General features: G+C 42.9%; 1 long non-coding RNA gene across 1 annotated transcript; it reads right to left on the bottom strand.

Annotated features, from left to right (window-relative positions):
* Window positions 1-297: 297 nt before the first annotated feature.
* Window positions 298-2,407, bottom strand: LOC107281050 (uncharacterized). Its single transcript, XR_001545942.3, has 2 exons — window positions 845-2,407; window positions 298-722 (listed from the first exon to the last, which is right to left on the bottom strand). It is a non-coding gene; the product is annotated as an uncharacterized lncRNA (long non-coding RNA).
* Between the last annotated feature and the right edge of the window lie 7,885 nt (window positions 2,408-10,292).

Genomic DNA, 10,292 nt, shown 5'->3' with positions numbered 1-10,292 from the left:
CTGAGCCAAGCGGGTCATTGTCCTTGAACTTAGCCCTAATGAGAACACGGCCCTTCATTTGATCCCTTTTCAGCCAAAAAGTAAGCTGACCAAAAGAGGCAGTTGCCAGGTTCAGGTGATCCCAATCAATGAAGTCTAGAGGGCAGTCCAAGAATAAAAACCAACCCTCTCTATTTTATTGAGTGGCCCGCCAATTCGGCACTTGATCATGCCGCACAAAGGTGACAGAGCTATCCCTTTACATTTTTATTATGCAATAATGCTCCTGGACTATAGTGTATAATAAACGTTTCAAAATTTGCTCAATAAATGTGATCACTTTTTCACTCGTATATACATTGAAGGAAACAAATAATTGTTTACAGAAGTTACATATATTCCAAGTAAAATGATCATATACAAGATTTTTTTGGGAAAAAAAGTAATGCTAGTCTTCCATCCCTTTATGCATCTGTATGCGGTCTGCCTCCCATCCGTATTACTGCTCGATTGACAGCACATCTGACAACAAAAGGAACAGAAAGATCATAATAAATATGTTGGGCTGTTGGGACTGCTACAAAAATCAATTAGTAAAAAGTGAAAAAAAAATCAATGACTTCAAACCAGGATGAGAGCAGCTTTGTTTTCAGCAAAATGGATCAGAATATCGTCTATCAGCAAAATGAACAGAACACCGTAATTAGATGGGACTGGCAAATTGCCCACGGGTAGTACTGACCCTGAAAACGAGAAGCAAAATAAAGGGATTAGTTTAGCAGCAAAAGGATTAAGGCACATTTTGTTACCACGAGCAGGTAGATTGAGATCGGAGAACACACTTGTGGCAGTGACACCTCATTACCGTTGATCAGAGGGATCATCGATGCACCCAGTTGCGGCAGCACGCGGCGTGGTTGCCTTTCCAGCGGCATGGTGCGTGGACTAAAATCTTGATCCTGCAGGATAGAGACCTTCTTGGATCGGAGGAATTTTTGGATGGGGAGAAAGAACGGATCAGACGAGAAGATTCTGTCGGCTAGGTTACACTAGGTCGTTCTCTGGGAGTACCTATACATCTTTCGAAAGATTTTTATGATCGTATCACACAGATTTTTAATCATTGGATTAAAATCCGATAGATATAATAAAAAGCAAAAAGCAATTAAGAAACACCATAATGGACACTAAATTACCATATCCTCAAGAAAAAGACCAAATCCAATACAAAATTTAAAATTTACATGCGAAGATTCAAAAATTACAGTGCAACTTACAAAAGTTACAGTGTAAGTTTTATAAATTACACTGTAACTTATAAGAAAATGCACTGTAAATTTGAGTGAGAAAATCGAGTGAGAGATAAGAAAAAATCTTTCGAGTGAGATATAGCAAAATCGGTTCTGTATATGTAGGTCTTTAGAATCCATGGAACGAGATTTGGGCTTAATTATTTCACGAAGGCCCACGAAAACTAGGTCGACGCGGTGATTTTGTGAACTCTCGGTGTTTTGAGTACTCTCAGCCACTAGCGGCTGTTACCGATGGGGTAAGAGCAAACCTTCGGAGATAAACAAAACCATCGGCCATTACATCCAATACCCGAAGGTAGTGGCATGTACACTCGGTTAGATATAGCACCGTCGCCCACTTGATAGGTTCCTGAGTGGCCTTCGGCTATTCCCTAAGGACTCTCGGACAAAATTAGGATTCTAGCAGTGGCAGAGACAAAGGGGGACTATTCACTAAAGCATCTCTATACACGGCCGAGCGCATTTGAAACATACCGAAAGCATAAGCATGACGGAAGCTATTATGAACCTTAAAGAGTCTCTCATCAAGGATGTGGTCAAGAATCAACATACTTCGTTGTTGATGACTTTTTCAGTTGAAATCATTTAGTATTTGTGAAAGACCAAGAACAGCTATAGAGGGGGGGGGGTGAATATAGCAATTCAAATCTTGCCCCCGAAAATACTCATCAAGCCGGATTTCTCAAAATCCTTACTAGAACCGCGGCTATTAGAGAAGCCGGATCTAGAAAAGAAGAGAGAAAAAGAAGAGAGAAGGAATTCCCGAAACTAGAGGAGGAAGAGAAAAGGAATTCCCGAAACTAGAAGAGAGGTGAGGAAGAGTGAGCAAAATTCATCATCGCAAAGTTCAAATTGCAAGCGGAATTTAAATTGCGGAATTTAAATGGACAAGGCAAAAATGAAATCCTTCAAATCATTTCATTTATAGGTGATGCAAAATAACCGCTCAACTAGGAGCAAACATACACCTTCAGAGGAACATTAACACAAACTTAAAATCTCTCGGACAAACACACTCCAAACTAATCCTAATACAAAAGCCTCTCGGGCAAACACACTCCAAACTCACACGGAAACTCTCTCACCGAGCATCTCAAAATGATTACAAAAGGAGCAACCTCCACCCTTGCATCCATCTCTCTATTTATAGCCTAAAACCCCTAAGACATTGTCTCAAATACCCCTAGGACGAAACCCTATCTCAGATGCAATCCCGGCTGTTCATTCTTCCTTACATGCGAAGGAAACCTCTTAGATGCTTGCCACGTCGTCGATCCGAAGACTCCTCGCACCCCCGATCCGCGTCATGCCCATCCGAGCCTATCCACATGCGCCATGTGTCCACGTGCTCCGCGCGCGCTCGCGCTCTGGTCAGCGAGCGAAGTTTCCCGCGCATCCCGTCCAAAATCTGCGTAGGACCCACGCGGTATAGCTCCCGCGAGAGAGCGCGCGGTCAAGTCCGCGCCTGCCGCGTGTCCCTCACGCGCGCGCGCCATCGCCGAGATCTCCCGCGCTCGCCTCCGAGTTGCTGCCTGCCGCGTGTCACGTCTTCCTGCCGATGCCGTGGTCCGTCGAACGGGAGGACGCCACGTCGCTCGTACGGCTCCCGCCCCCCGCATGCCTTGGACTTGCTTGCCTTGTCTTCATGGGCCCGTCGCCGTGGGCTGTCTCCATCTTGGGCCAGTCAGGACCGGCCATGTGGCCTCCTGCTGACCGAACACCCGAGCCGGACAGGCCGGTTGGCCTCTCTTCCAGCCAGCCCACATGCAGTCATGCATGGTATTGGACCGTATGCACTGCCGAAGCATCACAAGCTAGCTAGCTAATCAACTAGCTGCCCATGCTTGCATATGCACACACTAGTGCATATATGCAAGCTCTTCTTCCATTCACCATTTTCTTTGCGCACCCGGCACTTGCACTTGACCTTGCAAAGTCTGTTGCGAAGACCTCCTCACACGGTGTCCGTCCACCGTGTGCAACCTTGTGTCCAATCTTGTCACCCGGCATCCTCGATCGCTCTGGACCTCAACTCCTCCCTGAGTCTAGTCCCGATCCGCCGTTGACCAAGATCGACCCTGATCACCTGCACACACATGAACCAAACAACCGTTGTCTTGGCACAGATGTCGCAACCTGACCAATGTTAGTCCACGCACACACTTCTTGCACTTCCGGTACTTGTCAATTTCCCATCACAAAAGAACTATAACCACACATGGTTTCACAATCTCCCCCTTGATGGGAACATTGACAATCTCAAGCAAAATTTTGAAAATTTGATTTTTGATTCACAAAGCAAACCATTTTGCAAAAGTCGAACTTTGGTCATTTTGAAATCGCGAAAAATCAAGACCAAGTGACAAGAAGAAAAAGGGATGCAAATGCAAATGCAAGAATGCTCCCCCTATGTGCCAAACTCCCCCTTTCACCAAGATTTAAAGCAAGTTTTAATTTTCAATAAGTGCAAATTTCTGTCCCCCTTTGTCAATGATGCCATCAAGATCAAAAGAGACAAAAATGCAAGATAAAAATGAGATGAAACTTGCAAATTTTAGTGTTTTGAGAGCTTTGAGAGTTATCTAAAGGCATCAAAAGGTAGACATGGATCACACAGATACAAGCATGTGCTCAAGCCTAGCTAAGCATGTGCATAAGAAGTATGAAACAAGTCATGAATATCAAGTTAGTATCGCCAGCAAGCAAAAAGCTTTCAAGTGAATTAGTGATTTAGTGTGCAAAGCTATTTCTAGAAGAAGCTTAAAAGGAAGCAAACCAGCTCATAATCATGCAAGATTTACATAATCAAAGCAATGAACCCATGCTAATGTGCTAATGCCCAGTTCATAAAGAGTATCAACATGATAACAAAGCATAGAACATGAGCTTTTAATCTTTTCTCTTGACTTTTATTTTTATGATTTTTTTTAATTTCTTTAAAGACAATAGCACAATCACGACGGTCCACCTGATCTTATCAGTCAGCAAGTGATGGTTGTGCCAAACACTGCCGTCTGACCTCAATCAAGTTTTCCAGCTAGAGTTCCCATTACAGGCTGTCTCAGTGCTATCTTCGGCACTACTCATGCGTAAACGCACTCAGTAGCCCGGACAAAAACAGAGATAAAACTTGTAAAGCATGATTGATACAAAGTATGGACGCATAAGCATGAGCATTCATAAGCATGTACTGACAGTTATTGCAAAAAGAATGTAAACATGGCATGAGTATGAGATGGATACTTCAATTTAAACAAACTTCTAGAGCAAGCATTGCACATTGATTGAGTTCAAATGAATAGTTAATTTAAGCAGGTTTCAACACGCTTGAACAGCATAACATGATCACACAAGCTACTTAAGCAAATGAAAGCTAGACAAGAGATCAAACTAGCATAAGAGTGATACATGCATAGCATAGTGATGACCAAGAGATAACAAGCAAAGCTCAATTGAAGAGTGTATAATACAATGCATAAAGTAAACATGATGCAATATGTTACAAATGCTTGCAAAAGAAAAACAACTCTCCCTCAAATCAAGCCATAGGGGTGGATCACCCCTAACTCACTCCGCAAGAACTCAAAACGAGAGCGATCAAGTGGTTTTGTAAAAATGTCTGCCAATTGTTTTTCAGATTCAACAAATTCTAGCACAATGGTACCTTTCTCAACATTGTCTCGGAGAAAGTGGTACCGTATCTCAATGTGCTTGGTCCTGGAGTGTTGAACTGGATTTTTTGCAATATTGATTGCACTTGTATTATCACAAAGCAGAGGAACACCAGAGAAAGACAGACCATAATCTTTCAGAGTTGAAATCATCCAAAGAACTTGACTACATGCACTAGCAGCAGCTACGTACTCAGCCTCAGCTGTTGATTGAGCAACAGAAGACTGCTTACGAGAGGACCAAGAGACCAAAGAAGTGCCAAGAAAATGACAAGTGCCAGAAGTACTTTTGCGATCAATCTTACACCCAGCAAAATCAGCATCTGAAAAAGCTCGAACTGAAAGGGCAGAAGAGCAGGAGTACCAAATACCGTACTCAAGTGTGGACTTGATGTAGCGGAAGATGCGCTTGACTGCTTGGCGATGTGATGTTCTTGGAGAAGCCTGAAACCTCGCGCACAGGCACACGGAGAAGTGGATGTCCGGCCTTGACGCAGTCAGGTAGAGGAGGGAGCCGATCATGCTTCTGTACTCGCGCTGGTCAACTTCTTCACCGTCCTCATCAGGACCAAGCGATGAAGTAGTTGCCATGGGAGTGGCGATTGGCTTGCAGTCGGCCATGTCGAACTTCTTCAGGAGCTCTTTGGAGTACTTGGTCTGATGTACAAAGATTCCTTCCTTGGTTTGCTTAATTTGAAGTCCAAGGAAGAAAGTCAGCTCTCCCATCATGCTCATTTCGAATTCCCTGCTCATCACATCAAAAAACTGGGCAACAAGTGCATGAGAGGAGCCACCAAATATGATGTCATCAACATATATCTGGACAAGAAGAAAATCAATGCCACTATGAAGAGTAAAGAGAGTTTTATCAACTGCCCCCATTTCAAAACCATTTTGAAGCAAAAAGGTTTTCAATCTTTCATACCAGGCTCTAGGAGCTTGTTTTAAACCATAAAGAGCTTTATCAAGTTTGAACACATGATTTGGAAATTTTGGATTTTCAAAACCAGGAGGTTGTTTGACATAGACCTCTTCCTCAATAACTCCATTCAGAAAAGCACTTTTCACATCCATTTGAAAAAGCTTGAAACCTTTTGAAGCAGCAAAAGCCAAAAGAATTCGAATAGCTTCTAATCTAGCAACTGGTGCAAAAGTTTCTTCAAAATCCAGGCCCTCAACTTGGGTGAAACCCTGTGCAACCAGTCTGGCTTTGTTTCGAACAATTGAACCATCTTCACCTAGTTTGTTTTTGAAAACCCATTTTGTTCCAATCACACTAAAACCCAAGGGAGGTTCTACCAAAGACCAAACTTTGTTTCTTTCAAAATTTTCTAACTCTTCATGCATGGCATTAACCCAATTCTCATCAGATAAAGCATGACAAACATTTTTGGGCTCAAAAGAGGCAACAAAAGCTGAATTGACAAGTTCATAAGACCGATTTCTAGTTACCCTTTCACCCAGGCCTCCGATCATCGAGTCAGGCGGATGTCGGTTCTGGATGTGTCGGGGAGCTGTCGGTCCTGATGTGCCACCATCAATCTCCTCAGCTGCTGAAGATGATGTAGTTGGTGCATCTCCTGAAGGTGATGTAGTCAAAGGAGAACCGGTTTCTTGCACTGGTGGTGTACTGTCTAGAGGTGGAGAAATGGAATCATCGTCATCATCATCTGAATCCTCATCCACAAAGATGCTTTCATCTGGAACACCTGAAATTTCTGGTCTAGCTCCTGGGCTAGCCTCATCAAAAGTGACTTCACAAGTCTCCACAATTTTGTTAGTTGAAAGAACATAAACTCGATAAGCCCGAGAATGAGTAGCATAACCAAGGAAAATGCCATCCAATGATCGAGATTCAAACTTGTCCAAATTTCCAGATTTAAGAACAAAGCATTTGCAACCGAAGACCCTGAGATGTGAAACTTTTGGTCGACGACCAAATCTGAGCTCATATGGCGTCTTGTGCAAGATAGTTCTCAAAAACACACGATTGGAGATAAAACAAGCAGCAGAAATAGCTTCAGTCCAGAACTTTCTTGGAGTCGTAAACTCATCAAGCATAGTTCGTGCCATCTCCACAAGGGTGCGGTTCTTCCTCTCAACCACCCCATTCTGTTGTGGGACATATGGCGAAGAAAACTGGTGGTTCGACTCCAGAAGAATCACAGAAAGATTCAAATGCAAAATTTTTGAATTCAGAGCCATTATCACTGCGAATGGCTCGAAGAGCACCAGGAAACTCCAAAGCCAAACTACGAGCAAGAGACTGAAAGAAGCCAAATGTTTCCTCCTTTGATTCAAGAAAATAGACCCAAGAGTAGCGAGAGAAATCATCCACAACAACCAAGACATACCACTTCCCCCCAACTGACTGGACCCGAGCAGGACCAACCGTATCCATGTGAAGCAGTTGTCCCGGTCCATCTGTCATAACCATTGTAACAGGCTTGTGGGAGGAAGATGTCATTTTCCCATGACGACATGGTGCACACACAAGATCTTTCGGAACTTTCAACTTAGGCAAACCCCGAATCAAATCCATACCACTAATGCGAGACAAGTGGTCAAAGCCAATATGACCAAGACGTCGATGCCAGAAAAACAAATCCCTATTCTCTGAGGCAATGAGACAACGAGAAGGACCAGGAGCAGAAGAGTCGAAGTTAGCAAAGAAAACTCGACCAACTCGAGAAATGTCAAAAACAGGAGATTCAGAAGCATCAAGAACTCGAGACCTGTCCTTTTTGAAACGAACTTCCAGATTTTCATCACAGAGTTGTGAAACAGAGAGCAAATTGTACTTAAGCTTACTTACTAGTGCCACATCTTTCAGCATGAATTTGTCATTGACCTTGATTGTTCCTTTAGCCATCACGCGTCCACTGCTCGCATCCCCAAAAGTGATGGTCTCATCACCGGATGCACGAGTGAGAGAAGTAAACCACTTGGCTTCACCGGTCATGTGGCGTGAGCAACCGGAGTCCACAAGCCAAGAATTACTTCTCCCCACTCCAAAATCCTACAAGAAAGACACAGCAGATCTCGATGATTCAGTACTGGGGTTAGTGAAAAATGACTTAGGAATCCAGTACTGAACCATGCGAGGAGTACAAGCATCTTTAGTGTTATGAGCAGAATTATATGCAAGATGACCATGTCTGTTTTGCCCCAACCCTGCTAGGTCACGTCGAGGGTGCACATCTCGGCGAGGAAAGCGAGATACACCACTTGAACGACAATGACACGCACACTCGAACCTCTCAGGGACTCTAGTAGCTCTTCTAGTCCTAAGACGTTCTTGTTGCTCTTTTCTAGCCTTTCTAAAGCAGAAACCTACCAAATGACCAGCTTTCCCACAATAGGTGCACTCATACTTGGTTTTCTCTACAGGCTTGGTTTGTCTCTGGTTTTGCTTGTGCTCAACTTGTTTTGGATTTTTGGGTCTAGGTAACTCTACAGGCTTAGACTTGCTAGTCATAGGTACCATCTTTGGTTCTGAGGTTTTGGGTGTACTAGAACTAGTGTTTCCAATGAAACCTGCAGACTTGAAGGTTATAGGTTTTTGAGCTAGTTCTATCATCCCATCTGTGACACCTAAAATCTCATGGGTACCTATCCTCAAAGACTCAGCAAAATCATAGCCTATACCTTGATTGTTTATGGACACTTTGGATTGGTCTAGGATCATGTTCAATTTTTTCTTTCCTTGAGCAAACCTCTCTAAAGATTGTTGTAGGTATGAGTTCTCTTTCTTAGCAGACTCAAGATCAACTTTCAGCGAAATGCATGATGAACAAGAATCAATAGATTTGATAGAATCAATGACAGTTTTAGCATCTTTTAGTTCAGTTTTCAGGATAGCACAATTAGCACATGAAGAATGAATAGGTTCCTTAGTAGCAAAAGATTCTAACAAATCATTCTTGGTCCTAAGCATGGCAACTTGTTGTCTTAATTCATCATTGTCACTAGTGAGAATGGGACAATTTTCACACCTACCAATCCTATCATGAACAAATTTTTCTTTTAGTTCTTTCAATTCCATCTCAAGCAAACCCATATCAACTTTCATTTCATAGCAAGTAGAGCAAGCAGCACTAGCACTAGAAGGATTCCCAGCTCCTAAAGTACATGATTTCAACTTATCCTTGAGGAGATTAATTTCAGAAAGATATGAAGCACAAGTAGAACAGGTATCCTCCTCAGGAATCATGGATCGAAGCCTAGCAATTTCTAGCGCCATTCCATCATTTTCAGATTTTAGTTTCTCAATTTTATACTTAGAAGACCTATACTTGTCACTAATTTCAATCATCAAGTGTGCCATTCTTTCTTTGCTTAGTTCATCATCAACAGTGTCATTATCTGAGCAAGAATCATCACAAAGAGAACCATCCAAGGAAGGGATATCATCAAGACATACCTCAGGATGCTCCGATGAGTCATCCTTATCCTCAAGTGCCATGAGACACAGGTTGATGAAGTCCTCGTTGTTGGCGAGACAGCACATCCCGGAGAAGTCCTTGTCCCCCTTTTCTTGATCATCGTCGTCGGAGTCGATGTCGCTAAGCTGCACCTCCTCAAGAGCCGCCAAGACCTTGTGGATCGCCTTCTTCATCAAATCCTTCTTCCCCTTTCGCCCTTGTCCCTCGGGCTTCTTGGTCGTCTTGTCACTCTTCTTCTTCAACTTGGGACAATTCACTCTTATGTGGTTAGGCTCTCCACACTCAAAACACACAAATGGTTCATTGGTTTTTCCTCTTTTTCTATCTCTCACATTTTTGTAAGCTCTTGAGAATTTTCTAGCAAAAAGAGCAAGATCATCTTCAGGGATCTTCTCTAATTGCTCCTCAGTGACTGAGTGTAAAGCGGCAAGAGAGAAGCCACCACACACAAAAGCTGAGTCATTAGAAGAAGTACTACCAGAGGGATCAGCTACCAAAGCCATCGAGTGTTTGAGGCCTTTCCGATGGAAAACATCCATCTCATGGGTTTTTAGCTTTGAGTAAAGCTTGTCCATGGTAAGTTCACTCAGAGGTGCACTCTCTGTGATGGAAGTAACTTTCATTTCCCAAACACCATAATCAAGACAATTCAAAAGATGGCGAGCATTATCATTATCAGAAAATTCTTTTCCAACAGATCTCAACTTCGAAACAATTTCTCCAAAACGCTTGAAATAAGAATCAATGGACTCTCCTGGGTGCATCTCAAATCTTTGATATTCTTTATGAAATTGATTCTAACGAACCAATTGAATATCATTGTTTCCCTCATGGAAATTGCACAGAGCAGTCCACATGTCATGAGCGGACTTGTGGTGTTGAAC

This window comes from Oryza sativa, chromosome 5 (assembly GCF_034140825.1).
Source record: "Oryza sativa Japonica Group chromosome 5, ASM3414082v1".
In the NCBI taxonomy this organism is placed as follows: Eukaryota; Viridiplantae; Streptophyta; class Magnoliopsida; order Poales; family Poaceae; genus Oryza; species Oryza sativa.
Note: the sequence above shows the minus strand (reverse complement) of the source record. Positions and strands in the feature narration are given on the sequence as shown.